We start from the raw sequence: 22,756 nt of genomic DNA, 5'->3' as shown, positions 1-22,756 counted from the left end.
TGTATATATGTTTTACTATGTCTATTTACTACTTCTATCATTGATGTCACTTCATGGTCAGTTTCAATTGATTGATTTTTTCATTTCATTACAACTCATATTTTTCTGCTTTTGTATGTCTGGTAATTTTTTATTAGATGCTAGATCTTGGTGGATTTTACCTTAGCAAGTGCTGGATATTTTTGTATTCCTATATTCTTTTTTTTCCTTTTTTTTTGTGAGGAAGATTTGCCCTGAGCTAACATCCATTGCCAATCCTCCTCTTTTTTTTTTGCTTGAGGAAGATTAGCCCTGAGCTAACATCTGCACTAGTCTTCCTCTACTTTGTATGTGGGAAGCCACCACAGCATGGCTGGTGAGTGAAGTAGGTCCAGGATCCGAACCTGCAAACCTGGGCCACTGAAGTGGAGCATGCAGAACTTTAACCACTTGGCCATGGGGCTGGCCCTCCTATAAATATTCTTGGACTTTGTTCTGGGATACAGTTAGGTTATCTGAAAACAGTTTGATGCTTTTCAAATTTTACTGCTAAGCTTTGTTAGGTGGGACCAGAGCAGCGTTTTGTCTAGGGCTAATTTTACCCCATTCCTGAGGCAAAGCTCCTCTGACAACTTTACCCAGGGCCACATGAATTATGACTGGTAGGAACCCAAACTATTCCCAGTGCTGTGCAAGTGTCAGCTATTGCTTCCTCCAGTTCCTTTGGGATGGTTCTCTTCTTGACCTGGGTTCTTTCCTCATACACATGAGTTAATCCATACTCAGCTGAGGATGTGAGGGACTTCTTTTTCTGGGCAGCTCTTTCCTCTATAATTCTTTGCTCTGCAAACTCTTAACTGTCTTGGCTTCCTTGGATTCCTGGTTTCATCTCCTCAACTCAGGAAACCTTATGGGCTCTGCCTGGTTTATGCCTCTCTGCACTGTGGCCTGCAAACTCTTTCTAGGCAATAAGCTGGAACAATCTTAGGGCTGTTTGTTTCCCACATCTCAGGGATCACTATTTTTTGCTGCCTGATGTACAAAGTCTTGAAATAGCATTCTTTCATATATTTTGTCTAGTTTTTTAGTTGTTTCAGGTAGCAAGATAAATCTCTTCCCTGTTACTTCCTCTTGACTGGAAGTGGAGGTCTTCAATAACCTAGTAACTTTAGATGGCAAGTGATATTTGTACTTACTATATTAAAAATAAATAACAATGCTATGGAATACACTATAAACAAAGTTGAAAGACAAATGACAAACTGGGAAAAGTATTTGCAATTATTGTGCTCTACTAAGGATTAATATCTCCAGTATATAAGCAGGTCTTGTAAATCAGTAAGAAAAAGATGAAAAATTCCAAAAGAAAAATGGAAAAAGGTACTTTTATTTATTTATTTGTTTTTGTTAGTGCTGTCAACTTAAAAGGCAAACTTACCGGTTATTTTACCCTTGAAACAAGTTTATTCAGGAATAGCCAAAAGAATTGCAATTCAAGATGTGCATGCTATGGCAAACCATAGGCAAATCCAGAAAGCAAAGGAGGGGAGCTCCTTTTATAGAGAAAAAAGGGGAGCAGGCAGGGGCTGTCCTAAACAAAGTTCACTGGGGGAAAGTAACCGTTTAGGGCAGCATTGGCTTCTCATTGGCTGAGCTGTGGTGTTTCTCATTGGCTGTTGCGGAGTGGGGAGAGAAACCTTCCTTCAGTAATAAACTAGTTTTACTTGTTGTCCAAGGTGCAATTGTATGTCTCTTCAAGTTTCATGTAATTGATCATGTGTGCTAGGACAGTAGAGCTCCCCCTACAGGTCTTCCCAACTCCAATTTGGTTAAGATTTGTTTTACTCATTTTCATGGTGGGAAGTTGGGAAAAGAAGAAATAAAAATGACTAATAAATACATAAAAAGTCTTTCTGTACCAATGCTAATCAGAGTGATACTAATTGAAATGACTGAGAGTTACCATTTTCCACCTCTCATATTGTCAAGGAAGAAAACAAATGATGATATGCATGGGTAGCAAGACGGGTACTAACACATTTAGGTGAGAATGTAAATTGTCACAGTCTTTCTGGAATGCAATCTGGTAATATGTATGAAAATTTAAAATAGTTACTTGGCTTAGCAATCCCAAATCCTAGAAATTTATCCTAGCAAATAGTTTCATAAGTTTGTAAAGAAAATTTATTGTAGAATTGCTGATAAAAACTAGAAATAACTTGAATGTCAATTACTAGTCAAATAGCTAATCTTTGTATATGCAATTATTTATTATTTTTAAATCCTACAATTATCTTTGCAATTTTTTTACAATTATTTCCTCAGCTGTTAAATCTGTGTATGCATTCAGGATACTACCATCTGTTATAAGCAATGAGGCAGATTTATATTTATTAACATGAAAAGGTATCTTCAACATATTAAGTGAAAAAAGGCAAGTTATAAACTAGTATGTATAGATGATACCATGGGAAGTATACACACATACAAACACATACACACATACAATATTCCTCTGGAAGGCAGAATTACAGGTGATGCTTATTTTTTAGTTTCTCTTCTTATACTTCTTAATTTTTCAAAATAATGAGTATTATAGTTTTTACAGCCAGAAAAAAAAGTTTTTATTATATTTTGAAAAGGAAGATACCAGAAAAGAAACCTTCACAGAGAAGCCTTAGATGGTTCTGCAAAACTAGGTTCCAAATGGAGACAAAACCTGTGATTTGTTGGTTGGGAGGTCTGGGGGGGTGGAAAAAGCAGGACCCACATTGAGTCATGGCTCTTTCCTTTATAGGTGGGGTGATCTTGGGAAAATTACTTAACTTCTTTGACTTTAATAGTTTTTAAAGTCATTATTTTCAAAAGTAAAATATCATTTAATTATTATATTTATGTCACAGGTAATATGAATACTGAGCAAAGAGTAGTTTATTTTTAAAATAATTTTTAAAAATATAAGAGAAGGAGAATGGTTTTTCCCAGGCATAAAATCTACTTGGATGATGGGATGAGTTTATTATTATCATGGTGCAATTAGCAAATACTAATTATCTCTGTATGAGAGCTGCCATCTTTAATTTCAATTAAGCTTAATTTTTGTCTAAAGTGTGATCTTCAATTAAGAGAATCACAGAGTATTTTGTTTCATTTCGTCTTAACTGGGAGTGGTGTCTGTACTTGCAGCCGGTAGATCCTCTCGTCCTATCATTCCCTCAGTGTGTCGCAGCCCACCCTGGCTCCTGCTTGGCTCCTTTTGGCTGGGGAGGGTGGCTTTGGCAGGAGGTGCAAAGGCTTCTATCACTGCTGAAGAAATTGAGCAAGTGACGTGTGCCCTTCCTCCTGAGGATCTCCCAGCCTTCCTCAGTTTCTAACCACTCCTTCACTCCCAGAGATAGGCTGGCTCTGAAGAACAAGAGGAACCTTGTGTTTCTTAAAACCAGGTGTATTACTGTAGTAGGAAAATTAATAGACAGTAATAATCTTGAACTCCTCAAGTAACATTTCTTTACCCTGGTGCATCCTTATGACAGCTCAACTCTGGAGACTTCACAGAGGCAAGAAGTCTATCAGCTTCTTTCCTTTGCCTTAAATATAGTTTCTTGCCACCAATATTGTAAAATAGGAACCAGGTTTATTACCAAAGATATTACTAATCTTTCAAGTGAAAACACTGGCACATCAGCTATCACGTGGATATCATTTTATAGTCAAATAAAGACTCAGAAAGCATCAGTTCTACAGACTGTCTGGGCTTGGAATATTTTTATGCATTGCTGTGAGAAAAGCAGGTGCACTCACACATCTATTTCTAAGATTTGTCTATTTTGTCAGATGATTTGGGTTTAAATTTTCTGCAGATGTCAATTTCTGCCATTTTTGCTATTAGTAGAAGCAGCTTAAAACTTAGCTTTTATAAGTCTAACTTCATGTTTATTTTAGAACAACTTAAACCTTGTAACCTATTTTATGTCTCAGATGTATTTCCCCTGGTATGACTTAAATCCAAAGTGAGCTCAAAATGGAACCTTCTCTTGTTGGAATATTGCTGTTTCGGTACCTCATGATCTTTTCCAGTCCATGGTCTCAGCACTGCTTTGCAATTTCTTTTGCTGCCCTCTAGCCCTTTGGCTTCACCTTCCATTATTGTATTTCCTTGATGAGAGCCTGTGCCAGGCTCTGAGGCATTGAGGGGAGGGCTCCATAGGTTGTGGGCTAACTAGGCCAGCTTTATTATTGAAGTCTCGAGAGCTTGTAATGGGGCCCATCTATCCAAAACATTGCAAAGTTTGTTTGCTGATGTTAGTATCCTCGGGAGAAGTGTGAGCTGGTCTGGTAATTTAGTGTTTCATCCTAAAGTGAAAGTTTCTATGAACATATTATGTAGACTAATGTCCTAACTTAACAAAAGAAATCACTAATTAGTAATTCCATATACTTTCATGCTGTGCTCTGCCACATCCTACTGCCCCAATTTTTTTTGTAAAAATCATCTGATCAGATAATATCTTCTGTCTTTTAATTACTGTCTCTCATGTTCATATTAGTATATGTATTTTCTTAAACTACCTACAAAGAAATACAAAGAGATACCCATGAATTACCTACAAAGAAATATCTTCTGAGTTACCTCAAGGTTAAGGTAAATTAGCTCCATTTACTTAGTAGCTGTGGATGCTGTTTGAAGCAATAATATATTCTATTTTTAAATTTAACAAAAGTAAATCTCCTGCAAAATTATAGCCAGTTATGTCTAAAATATCTTAAGCTTGTTATGTGTTTTGTAAAACAGAATTTTCTGGCAACCTTGAGTTTTTTTGTTAGAGAAGGAATTTTATTTTCTTTCTTGAGGAAGAATACTATGTAAATACAAAGTATTATTATTATTACTATGGATGCTAATGACCTTTATCCCTCCAAATATTAGTGTTAAAATTTTAAAACATTTTCTTTTTTCCAAACCCAAATATTCCTGAATAAAGATTAAAAGTGACAGACCTGTGATGATTCAGTAGTAAAATACCGAAATATTTAGAAAGTCTTTTTCACAATTGCTTAAATTATGTGAAAAGGGTTATCAGAAGGTCTAGGACCACCTTAAATTATGGCAGAATATTTGCCCAAAGAAGTCTCAAGAGGACTTACAGGAGATTCACGTTGCAGGAATTTCAACCTCAGCAACAAGATGGCCATGTATAAAAACTGAACCCAAACTAGAAACATGAATCATTTTCTTCATTTAATTTTAAAATACATTTCCAGTCATTTCCATTATATTAGCTTCATCTTAATAATTGAAGATGTCAGGCTGATAGGATGCAAAATAGTGGGCATATTTCTACTCTAGCAGAATTTTTTTTTTTACTATACTATCATTCATATTACTCACATAACTAAAGCAATCTTGTAAAATTGGAGTGTTGTTTACCATTCTCCATTCACAGTGGTGTGGGCCTGGGAGAGAATTGATGTATGGAGCTAGAGAACTAGAAAGAAGAGAATGGACAACTTAAAACTGGTTTAACAACAACGAAAAGCAATAAAGATACCATACGGAAAAGGATGAATTGTTGTTCTAAGGAAATCTTGTTTCGCACTGTGACGTTTAGTCTGGATTTTGCTATAGTCTTGATTGTCTCATTCAAAACAGTCAAGAAAGTTATCTTTCAGTCCAGGTTCTCAAAAGCTAAGGCCAGGTAAAGGTGTTGAATACTTTTAATTTAGATTAATCAATTTTGAGACACAAGAATAAATCATGTCTTTCCTTAAGTTTAGTATTTTAATATCTAAAGAAATAGATATATGGTAATAGTGAACTTATTTTTTTTAATTGAGCGCAGCTTTTTCTTTTTAATTATTTCCTAATGTTAGTTTTAATGAGCACTGTGTGAATAAAGGGATCATTGTTTCTAGACTTCCACACTTGATTTGACCTAAAGACAAAGCCTTTAGCTAATGGGACCGTGAAAATTTTTCAGGTCATTTAGAATTGAGTAAGATTTATGGAAACAGTCCCGGTGAACTGTATGAACAATATGAGTTCACAAGTACTGAGCAGATAGTTCTCCTTCAGAAAGTCCCCCCAGCAAGTCAGCCTGACCAAACTGCACGGACCTTTGTGCGGCTCACCCACAACACGTAGATTGTCGCCAGCATTGAAGTCAAGTAGAACAATGAACCCTAAGAAGAGCAATAAGACAGCATTACATCTTTAATTTAATTTGGATTTAAGTAGAAACTTGAACTGACGTCAACTACGAACCAAAAACTAGACAAAACCCTGCTCACTGGTAGGTCTTCTTTCCCTCACCAAAAGAAGAAGAAAAAGCTCTTAGAGTGGTTCAAACTGCAGCCTCACCTAGATTTATATTTTCTCAGATTACTCATTGGAAAAAAAAAAAAAACCTAGAAAAATCTAAATATTTGTCAGCCAAACCTGAATAAGTTATTTAAGAAGGAAAAAAAAGCCTTTAGCTCCCCAAAGAAAAGAATGGAGGCAGTTTGTCTTCTGTTTCATGGTAGTTTAATAAATTTAAAAAGTACATTGATTGGTAAAATATTTCATAATTAATTTTAAAGCAATGATTATTTATATATTGAATAATTTTAGTTGAGCTGTAACTTATTTAAAGGATATTGGTATAATTATTAATTGATAAAGTGTTATAATTTACATTGTATGTTTATTTTTAATCAGAAATAATAAATCTGTATTTAAATTTATTTCTGTATTCTTTGTTATAAATGGAATGACATTTATAGATACAGAGGACCCTTAATTACAGTGACTGAACCTACATCAGATTAACAATGACAATGTAGTCAATATCCAAATGTTTTGCATTGTGTATATTAGACATGCCTCTTGTTCAGAAAATAGTGATGGAGCTCTTTTAAAGTCAATAACAGTAATCATAAACAAGATAATCCCATCAGCACAAGGCAGTCTTACTCTACATATATTAATTTAGCACAGTATTGCACTTAATAAATTATCATTAATCATAAATACATTTTCACATGTGCATATTTAAGTTCTTTAACCTTTGCTCTCTTGGTTTTTCCGTGAGGCCAGGGTACAAGGCACTCATTTCAAATCTGGGAAGCAGCGTAATCAGTCTTTTGAAGCCCGCTGCAATCAATATCTATGCAAATGGGGTGGTTATGGAATTTACATTGCTTTGTCAATCAATCACTAGTCAATCCCCACCCTACACTCAATGTACTAATAGATCTTTTCTTTTTAAAGAGACAGTGACTTCCTTTTTTCTAAATATTTGTTATATAAACAAGTGCTGTTGCTTTGACCACCCCCTCTCCCCCAACCCCTCTCCCTGCACATGTACCCACCTGCTGTGAGTCAGCCCATGCTGCCAGTCTCTTTCTAGGCGGCAGCAGTCAGGGACTAGGGCTTCCTGAGCGCCACCCATGGGCCTCCTCTGGCTCTGTCCTTGGCCATGTGTTCTTGAAAGAAGAAACAGATCTTTGGGACTCAGAACTGGTTGGACCAGCATCCCTAAAGTGTTGACTGGGTGCTGCCTGCCCCCTGGAGGGAGGTCTTCAGTGGGTCTCTGCAGGGTCTGTCTTTTGCCTGGATCATGTTAAGTTCTTACCAAGGACTTGATGGGGACACAGAACACTTGCTAACCAAATAAGCAGAAAATAGAAGCTGAGAAGGATCATTAATTAGGTTGGAGACCAAAACTGGAGTTTAAAGTTTCCTGTAAGTTTCCTTAAACAGGTGTTCCTTAAAGTGAATACTCAGTACACAAGTCTTGTTTTCATATTATTCAGAAGCCAACGTATTCTTTTAATGGAAGGCAGGCACTAGTGAAATAGGATTCTGTGGACATGTAGTGACTTCACACACTTAGCAATCTTTCTGATACATGAAGTTCTGTGCCTTATGAATTTTGTTATTGATCAATTTTCTACAGGAAGTATTGGTCAAATGATTGACCCAAATTTTACTCATACAGCTATAAGACAGATATATCTTAAGATTTGTGGCACGTGAAATGTGTAGCTTCAGTCCTATTTTGTGGTAGATTTTTATTTTCCTTTGGTGTTTGAATTACATAAGTTTCTTCGGAAAATACTAAGATGTTGATGTGGTGTGTATTTTGGATTTGTATTGACAATTCTATAATTAAGATATCTAACATATTAAAGCTATAAGTTTTGTAATTTTAGACTATTGTACCCTGATTGCACTGTAAGTCTATAGGAAGCAGACTGAAGACACCCTGGTAGTTCTAGGCCTGTGCTCATTCTTTATTTTTTTTGAGGAAGATTAGCCCTGAGCTAACTACTGCCAGTCCTCCTCTTTTTGCTGAGGGAGCCTGGCCCTGAGCTAACATCTGCGCCCATCTTTCTCTACTTTATATGTGGGACACTTAACACAGCATGGCGTGCCAAGCGGTGCCATGTCCACACCCGGGATCGGAACTGGTGAACTCTGGGCCGCCGAGAAGCAGAACGTGCAAACTTAACCACTGTGCCACCAGGCTGGCCCCCCCGTGCTCATTCTTGCTGACACAGATAATATACGAAGTTAGACACAAAAGTTATTGGCTGCCAACTCCATTACAAACAGAAGGAGAAAATCTATTGCTTGCCAAATTAGAAAAATTTCATATAAAAAAGAAACTTTGTTTTCAAGATTCCAAATAGGTAAAACAAATATCAGTAAGGATGCAACATTAAACACTGTTAAATTGTGCTCCTTTAGAGACTTAAATGAAATTTTTGACACAAAATACAGGTTACACATAAGTTGGCCTCTATACATTTTCAAGGCATAGTTTTGATTATTTGTATATTTATATTTTTTTTTAGTTACTCACAGAGAACAATTCTGGAAGGCATTTTTGCTTCATCCTAGAGTTCTTATGGTGCAAGACATAAAAAGACTGGGTTTGGGGGAGGTCTTGGGGAGACCATCCTTCCCACCAGTGTGTTGCTGATGCCCTTACCTATGTGTAAGGGCATCAGCAGAAAGCTTGGCTCTGCTTTGTGGAAGCAGCTGTTGAATCCCAGCTGTTTGGGTCTCCTCTTTCTTGGCATCTAGGCCTTATTTCACACCCAGTGTGAGTACTTTTAGTTTGAGGAATCCTAACTTGATCCTCAGATGAAATCTGTATCTAATATGATATGCACTGTGTTGAACTAAATTGAACCTTGCTTTCTAAAGATCACAACTTATTTTGCAGAGGAAAGATTAAATTAAAACAGAGGGATTGGTTGCCTTTGCTTTTCTTCTTTCTTCCCAACTCCTCCCCAGGACAAAAAGGACCAACTTCTCCCACCACTTGCTGTTTCTAAAACTTTGTGCAAATAACTCATCTAGGCCTCATGTTCCTTATCTGCAGACAAGGATAATAATACCTATTATGTAAGGATTATGGCAATTAAGTTAAATTCAATAAACATCTTCTGAGCTCTTTCTGTACTCTTGGTCTAGTAAAATGTAAAATAATTTCTTTGTAAAGCTTTTACCACAGGACCTGGTATGTAGAGATCAACAATTGTGATTTCCCTTTGCATTCTAAGATGAGGTCCTGCTATCACAGGGACCCCACTGAGCCCACAGTCCCAGCACTTCCTCCATGGACGTCTCAGGTTGGCTGCTCCACGTTGTGTTTGTGGGATTGGGATTCATTCTTGCGGTAAACCTGCCTGCCCCTTTCTCTTCTTTCTCTACGACATTTGTGAGGCTTGCTAATAGGTCCATTGCTCAGCTTCCCTCCCTGGTCCTGCTTCCCACTTGTCTCCCTCTCCCACAAAAGACGTATGTCTCCTTCTGAAATTCATTCTAAATCACAGTGTGTGTATGTATGCCTGGGGTGGGGGGGTGGGGGGGGGGCTTCAGTAGCTCTCCCATCGCTTCTGCCTACAGATTTTTTTGTTTTTGTTTTGTTAAAGCTCAGTGAGTGTTCACAAATCAACCACACTCATGGCTCCATGCCCAGGTGAAGAAACAGAACATCACCAGAAGCCCAGGACCCCTCTTGACACTTTCAGTCACTACTTGCTCCCCAACATTTCCCAGTAATCTGACTTCTCACACTTGGATTCATTTGGCCTCTTTATGCTTAACCTTGTGTCAATGTATTATACACTACAGATTCTTTTGTGTCTGTCTCCTTTTGTTCAATCATGTTGGTAAAATTCATCCACGTTGCATGTAGTTAGTTGTTTGTTCATTCTACTTGTTGTGTGCACTTCCCTCTTGTGAATATACCACATTTGTATGTATATATATTCTGAATTTGGGTTCTTTTTATTTTTTGGCTATTACAAAGAGTGCTGCTATGAACATTCTTATGTATCTTTTTTGGTGAACGTCTGGACATATTTCTCTTGCGTTAAACCTGGGAATGGAATCGATCAGCCATAGGCTATGTATGTGTTCATGTTTAGTAGATTCTACCAAACAGTCTTCCTAGGTAATTGTAATAATTTACACTCCACTTACTGATAGTCTTGAAAGAGCCTATTTTCTGTCTACAAGATTAAGAAGATTAACTGTATATTGAAATTTTCTCCTCTCCTCTCTTCAAAATTAACTGTAAATTTTTAGTTAATGCTAAAATATTTTCTATCAGTTTTGGATCAAACTTTGTGCAATTACAGAATATTAATATAAAAAATTAAACATAGGTAATTAATTTTTATGAATAATATTCAAGAAACTGATTTAACATTTGGTTTAGCAGCCAAACTAGTAGTAATGTTAACTGACCAGATTCTATAGTAATTTTGGCTACTATATTGGGATTAGCTGAAGGCAATATATAGAATAGAGTTATAACAGTTTAAAACTAGTTTTTTCTTAATCAACATTATTTTATTAAATAAACTTTTAAGCACTGGTCTACCCTAAAATATACCTTTAGAGACCTGCTGGTCTAAAGGGTAGTATAAAGTTATATTCATTTAAGTGTATTTTTGTTTCAAAATGTCTAGTATTTACTGATGTTGTAGGTGTTTTGAAATAAACATAACATAGATGAATTGCTTTTGTTATCAGTTCATACTGCGTCACAGAGTCTACAAAGGACTGAGTTATGGTGAATACCTATTGATGTCCATGTTTAATGTCACACACTTGCTCATGATGACATTGACACAGCTGAAGCTTGATAAATGGCCTTCCTGATATTTTCTCTACAGAAAGTGTTTAGTAATTTCATTCAGAAATGAAATTTTCTCTGAAATTGTTCAGTAGTTTACTGCTCTGGTTTTGGCTAATAGGGTAAACCAGTTATCGTAAGGAATGCAAGAAGCATAACTGTTATTGGGTACTATTGTTTCCATTTTGCAACAAACCACATCATAAGTTTCCTGTGTTCATTCATCATTGGGTATATATGATGTTAAATGGAAATGAATCTCTCATTCTAAATATTTTTCTTCCATACTTCAAAATGTCTTTTTTAGATATTATTCAACTGCCAGCTAATTTACAGCTCTGAAACCTTGTTGTATCATTTTGGAGTAGAGCATTCAATAATTTAAAGTGAAATGAATCACTCTATAATGAAGACTTGCTGTTAAATCTTTTGGGATGTAAAGGTTTCTTTGCTACAGTCATCTATGTAATCGTACATTTCAGTGAGGATGCCCTCTGAACATTAGAGGACATATTCATGAACTGAAATTCCAAAAACAAATCTAATGATTTGACAGCCCTGCTCAAAAGACAGCAGCTCAGCATTTTAGAGGTTTCCATGTACTGGTTGATAGAGTCATTGTGAGCCTGGGAATATCCTTCTGTGCTCTGACCTTCTGCCTCCTCCTCTGTGCCTGGCTGCCATTGTCCTATGGCCTGAACAGGGAGGCACCCGCTCGCCAGCCAGTCTCTTGTCTCAGCACTTCCAGGGCTGGGTAGAGTGGAACAGTGACAAATCTCAGCACGAGAATACACGCTGTAGTGGCTAAACCCTTGTTCTCGTTCACATGGAGATTTCTTAAAGAAAATAATTTCCAAGCTCTGCAGAATGGATTAAAAATACTATTTTGATGTCCTCATAGCTGATTTCAACAAAATTCTTACTGCCTCAATGTTAAGAATGGAATAAATATTTTCATAAATTCTTTGGAAGAAACCATAAGCAGATCTAAATATACAATCTTTCCTATTTGGCTTCTTCTGACCAGACTAGTGCCTTTAATATTACTGCACTTCATTTTTATGGATAATCAAGAATGTGCGTGAAACCTTAATTTCCAGCACAGAAGGATAATTGCTCAGTGATCATTTACTTTCTTTAAAACATAACTGAATACAAAGTAAGACAGAAACTAACAAAGAGAGCTATTTTTAAACATGACGTTGAAATGGTATATGAAATCAAGTGGCATGTGAAAAATGCACTCACCTTGGTATTTTTTTCCTGCCTTACAGCTGTAACTTAAAGTGGACCTACGATCTAGTTTACCTGTTCAGTCACGGAATGACAGGCAGCACCTTGCTGATCACTAGTAGTCTGAACTCTTCCTTGAGAGGTTGGGAAGTAGAACTGGCCACACTGTGAGTGATTTGCTCTGTAACAGTGCTAGCTCCAGCGTCCACGCCACTTAATTACGTGAATCCACTGCTCTTTCCATTGGCCGATGGTTTACTATTGTTCTTTGCTTCAGTGACGGGGCAAAATTTCATTTAACGTGTTTTAGATTAAAGAAATTTTATAATACAGTTCAAAGCATAGAAAACATGAATTTATTAAAGAGGACTGATCTTTATCAGTGATTCTCTGCTGGTGTTGGGTTAATCTTTGTGTGGTATCAGTTCTAAATCCATCTTTTAAAAGTTGGCTGCCATAAGCCATAGCATAGCTGTTGTACACATGTGTGCAAAAACAACTGAACTGTGGTGTGTTCCCTGACCCCAACCACCCCGATTTTCTTACTACTCTTTTTTATGAGCAAGCACAAGACCATTTAAAGTAACAAAAGTGGAGGAAAATAGAGAAATAATGAAGGGCAATTTCAGCAGTAAGTGCACTGTGGTATACGGGGGCTCTTCTCCAACTTCGTGTGATAGCGTGCGGTGCAGAAAAGGTTCTTTCAGCAAGCGTTTAGGAAAATATGTTCCAAAAGATCTGCATAACATTAGTGTAACCAAGTGCTCCTCTCTGTGGCTTCCTGTTTTGGAATTAAATGCCTTCAGGGTACTCAGAATAACTCTGTTTAGAAACACAAGAAGAATTTAACCTCTTATGTTCCTAATCAGTTTTGAAAAACTATAGATCAGTTAGAAAACAAAAAGATCTCATCCTACTTTGTTTCTCAGTAGCTTCAGCTAAAATTTAAAATAGTTTATACATAAAGTAGGTGGTTTAATTAGAAAACAAAGGTATAAACAGGAATTCTGGCAGGAATTATCAGCAAACTTGTAAGATGGGTTTTGTCTCTTTATAAACAATATTTGTACACCAGCCTTTTTTGCAGACAGGATTATTTCCAGATGAACTCAATGAAAAATTTCTACTCCGGTTATTTGCGGGAGGTACATACAGGGAGCAGATAAATTGAATCTGTTTACTTCCTTGTGGTGGTGGTGTTCAACATTCTTAAGTTGCTGCTGCAAAGCCAGCAGAGGGAGCACCAAACAATGTTTTTGTTTCTCTTAAAGCTTAATAATGTATTTAAAATTTTTTTCTTCATTTTCATTTAAAAAGATACCTTCAACTAATCACTTATTGTTTATACATTTTCACTATATAGTTTTGACTTTCCATATGCTTCTAATTCTGTTTTGAAATTAAAAGAGTTAAAGGGGACTCATTTATGCAATTCAGGTCTACATACGTCCATTAAATGCCTAACGTGTCTAAGACTCGGTAAGTGATGGAGAGTCAAAGGTGAATACTCCACAGTCTCTGTCCTTTGAGAATTTATATAATCTAGTTGAAGAGAGAGAATTATAAAAACCCTTCTATTTACAAGGTAGAGTGTGGGCCATTTACCTTGTTGAAGAATCAGTGGAAGTATTATTGAGAAGATGATATTTAATTGGACCTCGAAGGAGAGGTTTCCCAAAGTGGAAATTCTAGACTGGAGGGAACAGCATAAATGCAGGGTGTATTTGGGGAGAGGAAATTATAGGGTCGTGGCTTGATAGAACGTGGAAGATAGAGGGGATGCACTGGGAGGTGAGATCAGAGAGCCAAGGTGGGGTCAGATAACAGAGCACCTTGAAATCCATGCTGAGGAGTTTTGGTTTTGTTCTTTTGGCAAAGGAGAGCAAATTGCAGACCATATGATTTAAAGATTTCTACTAAAATTATGTTAGGTAATGTCTACAAGGTCTCAAAGCAAAGTCAGAGCAAAGCTGGTCCTCAAATCCTAGGGTTTTTGAGTCCAAACCTGGTGTTCTTTTCATCATACTGTGCTGCTTTTGCATTAGATGATGTCAGTGTGGGTGGGGAGGATGGAATGTGTGTGAGAGACATTATGAAGGTATAAAAGGTGTGGACACAAGGGAGAGGAAGGAGTTAAAGACAACACCCAGGTTTTTGGGAAGCTGAATGTTTTACCATTGCCCCCATTGGAGATGCAAGGGGAGATGCATGTTGGCAAGTAGGATGTTGGATGGGTAGGGTGGGAGGTTGGAGAGATGATTCAACCTTGGCATGTCAAATTTCAGATGCTGGAGGGCATCCTTGTAGAGATGTCTAGCACATACTTCCAATTTTAGGTTTGGAGCTCAGCAGAGAAGCCAGGGCTAGAGTTTGGGGAGTGGATGAGATAATTTAGGGAAATTAGACTGAGCAGAGGAGTGAAGTGAGAACCAAAGCTCGGGGGATGCCTACGTGTGGGAGGGTAAGGGAAGGAAGAAGCGTGGGAAGGAGCCTGCACACTGACAGAGATGAGAGCAGTCAGGAGAACGCCCATTCATCACTCGACAATGTTTGCATTGCTGCTGTGTGCAAGGCACTGAAGCCTCTCCCAGAGTGTAAAGGAGGGTACCTTAGCAGAGTCAGCTGCTGCAGGGGACAGTTTAGGATGGGGATTGAGAGGAGGTCATTGGGTTTGTTTACTCAGGAGATCAGACTTCCTAAATATGCACAAAACTTTAGTTGTGTACAAAAATACAAAGTAGACTTCCACCTCACAGCTCTGTTTTCGAGAAGTTAAAAGATCCCAGAGGACCATCCCTTGGCTCAAAATCTATGAACTGTAACTTTGATATCCAGGTGAGTTGTTTGTAGGTCAAACTCACTTCTGTATTTTCCAAAAGATGTACAATGCCCTTGTAACCTTGGTTATTTATCTTCATTTTATGACTACTTTCTATTTGATTTTTTACAGCAGAGGAAAAAAATCCCTATTACCTTTGTATAATAAGTTCATTATAAAAAATTAAAATACAGAGAAGAAATTTAAAAGTCACCCCTCAAATAACCACCATAATGTATTAGATAACCAGAAATCCAACTTCCTTCCGTTGTTGCTTTCTCTTCCCTCCCTTCTTTCCTTCCTTTGGATCTGTTGATCTTACTATGCCTATTATTTTAAATAAAAAGGATCACATTTATTTTTACTTAAATCTATAAAAAGGAAAAGAAACTAAATGTGCCTAAAAGAATTGTGGAACTTCCAAATAAGTACTTCTTCACTACAAGAGGTAGTACAGTCGTATGCTTCTCAATGACATTTTGGTCAATGACTGCACATACTGTGGTAGTCCCATAATATTAGTACTATAGAGCCTGGGTGAATAGTGGGCAATACCATGTAGGTTTGTGTCCGCACACTGTGTGATGTTTGCACAAAGATGAAATCGCCTAATAGTGCATTTCTCAGAACTCGTCCCCATCGTTAAGTGATGCGTGACTGTATATATTTTGGAAAATCCATCTAAGGTTAAGAAAGGAGATTATTAAAAACATGATGAAGTTAGTGTTAGGGTTTTAAAGCAAACGTTTCTGTTTAGACCATGTACATTGCTCTGCTTTGAAAAATGCACTTATATACCCTATCTTCCTGTCCTCTCCCTATTTTTGTTTATTACAACATTATTTTTACTTATTTGAGCTTTATAACATTTACATTCCGTTTTGTAATTAAGGCCTATAAGCCTATAATTGTTTAATTCTAGTTCTATATTTAACTGGAATATAATGAACTGGAATTCGATACTCACCATGATTTTTTTTACCTTGACTTTTCCATCCTTGAATTTTGATTCATATTTTAGTGGTCTAGTTTCCATCATTAAGTAGAATTCTTGAGAAAGGTCTCATGGGTGGCTGTTTCTTGCTGAGAATGTCTTTTGTTCTGTTTGTCCTCTGCAGACATCTTGGTTAGGCAGACTGCTCTTGGGTGCTGGTTTCTTTCTTCTGGAACTCTGCAAAACACTGGTCAGTTGTCCTCTGGTGTGGAAAGTTGCTGTGGAGAAATCTGAGACTGGCTTAATTGTTCTCAGTTTTGTGTGTGATTTTCTTTTTTCTTTCCTTTTCAAAAATTTTTGTTTTTTGGTACCATCTATTCACCTTTAATGTTATAAGTATGTGGAAAATGAATTAAATTGAAACTTTATTTGACAGTATGCCCCAGACTAAAATCCCCAGTGGACTGAATAATTGCATTTTTTAAATGAGCCCATGCAACTAGTAGATGAAAACACTGGTGACTCTCTAATTCTTTTTAAAAAATGGCCTCAAGATAGAATCCGTGAAGAAATGGTCTATAGGTTTTTCTTTATCAAAAAGGAAAAAAAAAAAAACCCAGAAAATAAAAACCAACAACGAAATATGAATAATGTTAAGGGAAAAATCTCAACAGTTAAAAGATTCACAAAAAAATGATAGATTGATAGATATTTGCTATGTGTGTATGTGTGTTTTATTCATGATAAAACCAACACTACAAAAGAAAACTGGGTAAAAGGCACACAGAGGCATTTCACAAGCAGAAGAATTCAAGTGAAGAGAAAATCCTAATCATTTAATGTAGGTGTAAAGGTAAATTTTTAAGAGATCAGAAAGAAACTCTCCTGTTTTGAACACAGGGTCTCTCCTGTGTGGTTACCTGTATTGGATGAAATAAACTGAGCATCCCTTCAAGCTGTGAAATTCCGTGATTCTGAGATGTGTGTGTCTTCTCTTTGCTATGAGATTGTTTTTTCTGTGAGAAGTCCAAGAAAGATCTTATGCATCTTTGTGCTCTTCATGGTGCATAGCCCAGAACTTTGCATGTACTGGTCCTGAAATAAATATTTATTGAATAACAATTGTATTACATTTTTGAAAATTAATGTTTGTTAACCATTATTTAATAAAATATATTTGACAGAGTTTAGAGTCTTTTATATAGATAATTTAATGAAGATAGATTCTTTTTAGATTTTTAAATTTGTGATGATTAGTCTCACACTGAGAATTGTGGTTAAAGTACTTTGTTACTGGAATTGAAAGATTTATTGTTTTATATGGTAATTGTATACTTAAGTCTCATTTTGCCAAATTTGATCTTTGGTCATTTTACTAAATGGTCATACACAGAATTGTATTTTTAGGCCGTGATTCCTATGAGATACAAAGAATTTTGTTTACTATATACATGGTTGATTGGACGTTTATGCTGTAATTATCTAAAAAAACCTTTAAAAGTGATTTTCATGTGAAATGACAAAATTGTGGTATGAAAATGCACATTACATATATAGTTAAATGTTAGTGATAATTGATAATTTTTGATATGTTGATTTAAATAGGGAAAGTGAAGGTTTTCTTAAATGAAGGGCCGTAGTCAGAGTGATAGCATGATTTTATAAGCTATTTAACAGCAAACTTTCTTTAAAGAACCATGTTCTATAGGTGGTTATTGATATTAAAATTGGTATCAGCCTTGGGATATCAAATGTGTTTATTTTTAACTTTTATGCAGATATGGTTATTAAAATGTACATTTCAAGTACATTTTGAGTGTCTTTCAAAATAGTTTTGAATGATTTCCATTTGAGAAGTAAGGAGCTAGGTTTGTTAGTTATTAATCCAAATATAGTAATATAGCTTATTTTATTGATCTTTCTATGATTTTTAAAATTAGGAGTGAGAAAAGTCACAGACGCAATTTATTGACATATTGCAATCCATATGTGTGATTTTCTGATAAGGAAGGTATAGCATATACCATCCCTCCAGAACGTTTAGCACCAGATTTATGATTTTTTCTAATTTGGTTTGTAGCTTGCCAAAGAGCATGGGAGTGCATATTTGATCAGAAGCATATTTTGCCTTGAATCAGATGAAGAATACTTAATGAGTCAATGCCAAGAAGCAATGCAGAGAAGATGCAGACTAGCAAACTAAAAAGGCTCATTTTAAAATGCCTTAATGTGAAATATAATAGAGATAAAGTAATACTACATAAAAAGTCAAATTTTTCCGTTTTTCATACCCATCCCCTTAGTAGAATTCTCTACCACAACTATTGAGAATGGTATTTTATATTTGTGTGATGCATTTTGCATTTTCAGTGGAAATAAGTAAAGACTTATTTCAAGTGTGTTGTACTCAGTTTCTCTTGGGAGCTGAGAAAGACACTAGTTGTACCTTAGAGGTGCCAGTAGCTCTGTTCTCTCCAGCAGGCCTCGCTCTAAGAATGAGTGCTAGAAATTACCAGTTAAAATTAATTCTTTTCTTTTTGCTTGTTTGATAGGAAAAAAATTCTCTCTTTGTTTTGGCTTATATTTCTTGTCTTATCAGTGAAGTTAGAAAATTTCCCTGTTTATTTAGCCGTTTGTATTTCTTCCTTTATAAACTGCTTATCCTACGTCTTTGTCCATTTTTATATTAAGGTGTTCACTTCTCACTGGTTTATGAGAGTCTTTATTTAAGAACGGTAGCACTTTGCTGCGTATGTTACAAATATTTTGCCTAGTTTTTTGTATTATAACATTGTTTGCAGTGTTTTTTGACGTACATAATTTAAAAAATAATTATAGTCAAATCTAGTAATCTTTTGATCTATGATTTCTTTCTTTGTTAAGACTTGAAAGACCTACACCAACCCTACGTTATATAAAATTTTTTTCTTTTGAGACTGTGATGTAGGAGGGAATAATCAGGCAAAACCTTTATATTGCTCAGCTTAAATACGTGAGAAGGAATTACTTCTGTTGGACTGTGTGATTTTTATTTATAATGACTCATTTGCAAATATTCCATATATGTGATTGGCTGTTTAACCTCTGGCTGGGGACAGCTCTTCCTGAGTGAAGTGTCCTCCAACGTTCTGCTTTCCTCTTTGCTCCTTCTCCATTGTGCAAGAAGTGGAGAAAGGAGACTAAAGGATGAGACATGTTTCCAGTGGCACTCTCTTCTCTTCTTCTCTACCCTGAAGAACACTTTCACATGCAAAAATTACCCTTGCATAATTATTTGGTTTCCAGGCCTGCTCACAATAGCAATAATAGTTTTTTTTTCCTATTGTTCCTCGTATAAAATTTAAGCCATGTTTTGAGTTGATGGAGTTTTTAAGGGTAGCCTGGGAACCTGAACAAAATGTTTTTAAGTTCAAAACAGGTTACAAATAAACTTTAGAAGCATAGCCCATTTGTGGGTTGAGGCCTGCTGGCAAGTCTTCCCGAGGAGCCGCATCTAGGGCCCCTGGACTAGGGATGCTCTAGTAGGTCTTGGATGACTCTAGCGAGTCCTCAGTAGTCCTGCACCAAAGGTTTATGGTGAGACTTGTTTTCTAAGTTCTATGAACTGAGAGGCAGTCTCACTGGTGCATAGGTGTGTCTTCTTTTCAGGATTTAGAGTAGCATTACCCAATAGAATCTTCTGTGATGCTGTAGAACATGTACTATATGACTGTTCACTTACTGATGGAAGAAATATTCTATATCTTTGCCATCCAGTATAGCTGCCACTAGCCACATGTGGTTATTGAACCCTTGAAATGTGGCTAGTATGGCTGAGAAACTGAATTGTTAATGTTACTTAATTTTAATTAATTTAAATAGCCACATGTGGCTAGTGGCTATTATATTGAAAAGTATAGGTCTAGAGGTTTGTGTTGAGTGGAGTAAAGTCATCAATTTCACAACAAACCACAGAATTAAAAGGGTAAGTTAATGCCTATTATAGGCTTTCTCCCGTATTATCTGATAAAAAATGTCATAGAATGTGTAGATCTTAGTTGGATCTTGTTTATAAGAAACCAGCTATGAAAAGTTTAAAAGACAATTTGAGACAATCAGGGAAATTTGAACATGAATTGGGCACTAGGTGATTTTATGGAATTAGTGTTAATTTTGTTAGGTGTCATAATAGCAATGAGTTTATATTATTAAAATACAGCAGTGAAGATTTCAGATGAAATAATCTGATAACCTGGGGTTTATTTTCAGGAAAAAGTATTGGCAAAGGAGTGGAGGAGACAAGATTGGCCAATGTTTGCAGTTCCTGAGCTGGCTGAAGGGCATATGGGGTTCATTATACTGGTTTTATACTTTTGTATGAGTTGGAAAGTTTTCATAATAAACAGTATTGTGTTGAGAGTGCTCCTTGTATGTCATAGGCCAGCCTTTTGTCCAGGTTGATTTACTCAGCCATTAAATGGCAACATTAGGATTCAGAGCTGCCATTTGTCTTTAAGTTCTATTGATTTTCTATGACATCACACTGTATCATATTTTAGATACATGGTTCTGCATCCCACCTACTCCATGACCCTTGACAAGTTATTATGCACATTTCCCTCTTGTGTGGGTAAGACCAAATTTGGTGGCAGAGCTGCCCGCATCAGCAGAAGGTAGAGTCTCTCATGGCAAGTTGGATCAGGTTGGGATATTATAGGATGCAAAATTGAGGGCTGAACACAGACAGAGGCTTGGGTGGGAAACCAGAGGAGCAGTAGTAGGTTCGAGAGGAGAAGAAGCAGCAAAGTCAAACTCCCAGGAGATCTGGAATGGGTACAAGATGGGACCAGGGAAAAATGCTGAGAGCATAGTTTGTGTAGAAAGTAAGGGTGCTGACTGCTAGTTCTTACTGGGAGGCAGCTGCATATGGCAAGGACAGGTTAGCTGACGTGGCATATAGCCAGATTGCCATTTCTCATTGTGAAATGTGTGTTCCACTATACCTCATAGTTTCTATTTATTTCATCTAAAATAATTGTAATAATATAGAATTTTTATCTAAAGGGGCTAAGTTAATCTAATCCAACCCATTTATTTTTGTGTTATCAAATTTATATTGCATTTCCAAAGGGTAGTTGGCATTGAATTATGTGCCATAAGGATTATAAAATTTCAGTTATGTATGCTCTCAAAAAGATTTTGAGATTAATGTGATAGTTATGATTATTCAAGTAATGCAAATATTTGGTTAAGTTGATTGTTGGTTAAAGTAGAGAAGGATAAGCCATTAATGCTAGGAATAAACTAATGAGTGGAATATCTGTTATACCATTGCCTCAGTAGGACCTAACTATTTAAAAGCAAAGCAAAATAAGACATTATTGAACAGCATCATATTGGCATTTTGATAAACTTTATAATCGTATTTATTTGCACCTTTCTTGGACTATTTGAATGTTTCTTTTTGAGTTCCACTTCTGAATTCTTTAGTTAAATCCAAGAAAGAGTATTAAGTTTCTCATCCTGTACCTAATTATTCTACAGTCAAAAGCAATAAGCTCCCAAAGTCAATTTCTAAGTTTAATAGCAGATATTTATATTTATTAGGTACCATTAAGTTAGGACTACTATACTCATTTCTTCATTCATTTATTATTTCATTATATTTATTCATTAATTTAACAAACTTACTGTGTGTTCCCATTGAGGATAAAAGGATGAATAAGACATAGCCCCTCCCTCACGCTGTATATTAGCTGTAATTGGTACTGAGTGTGCCAATTGTTAGAATGGTGGCACATGCAAAGGTCTGTGGGAACATTATGGAGAAAAGGATTTACTAGGAGATGAAGATGTTGGAGTAAACAGTTTTCATGGAGAAGAACCTCAAAGAATGAATTGGGGTTGATTATGTTTCCTATTGTGTTAGTATCAGCAGCTGTGAGAACCACATTTAAAAAAAATCTATGGATGTCATCTGTCCTTAATTTGGAAGCTACTTCTGGTTCCATTTCTTCATTGTCTGCTTCAGATACTTTTTTGTTCTGAAACCTTTAATCTCTGTTCTGTTTGGTTTTATTCTTTGGATCCTGGTTGACGTGTGTTCCATTTTAGAAGACTGACTTGACTTTTAGCTATTTACTCTTGGTCTGACCTGGTATTCTCAAAGTACACTGCTTCTGATAACTGCGCTTCTCCTTGACCTATTGCAGCTTCAAGCAAGATGAGCTTCATTACACATGATCTGGCCAGGCCTCTAGAATCCTACTCCAGCCAGGACGCCAATGTTTTCCAGCCAATTCTACTTTTCTGAGATTGAGTATTAGACAAGGAAGGTCTGAGAGAATGCAGGTGTGATATGGCTAGGGATCAGGGCACAGGGGAGGGGCATATAGTAAGTTTGGAAAGACAAGGAAGGGCTGGACTGTGAGAACCCTGAAAACTGTGCATTCGGGGCTTTATTCTTCATGCCAAATGGGACCCATAAATGGTTTTCAGAAGGATTGTGACACCGTCACATCTATACTGTAGAAAGGGCCATAAAGAAGAGAGATTTCAGTCAGGGAGACCAGTTAAAGGAAAGAGATGATGAAACCCTGAATTGAGCAGGACAGTAATGCTGAAGAGAAATAAATCAGAAAAATTTAAGAAATGAAACTAATAAGATTTGAGAACTAG

General features: G+C 36.4%; 1 protein-coding gene and 1 long non-coding RNA gene across 5 annotated transcripts in view; one reads left to right on the top strand and one right to left on the bottom strand.

The window, feature by feature from the left end:
- LOC139046219 (uncharacterized) overlaps positions 1 to 12,527 on the bottom strand; it is a 40,946-nt gene extending 28,419 nt beyond the window's left edge. The window contains exons 1-3 of the long non-coding RNA XR_011505978.1: positions 12,423 to 12,527; positions 7,330 to 7,443; positions 6,094 to 6,159 (exon numbers count right to left, since the gene is read on the bottom strand). This is a non-coding gene — a long non-coding RNA (uncharacterized lncRNA). The remainder of the gene's footprint in view (positions 1 to 6,093; positions 6,160 to 7,329; positions 7,444 to 12,422) is intronic.
- The window catches only part of ATG10 (autophagy related 10), a 208,478-nt gene that overhangs the window by 80,750 nt on the left and 104,972 nt on the right, over positions 1 to 22,756 (top strand). The window lies entirely within an intron of this gene.

Source organism: Equus asinus, chromosome 9, assembly GCF_041296235.1.
Source record: "Equus asinus isolate D_3611 breed Donkey chromosome 9, EquAss-T2T_v2, whole genome shotgun sequence".
Classification (NCBI taxonomy): Eukaryota; Metazoa; Chordata; class Mammalia; order Perissodactyla; family Equidae; genus Equus; species Equus asinus.
The sequence above is the reverse complement of the archived record's forward strand: the minus strand, read 5'-3'. Positions and strand labels throughout refer to the sequence as shown.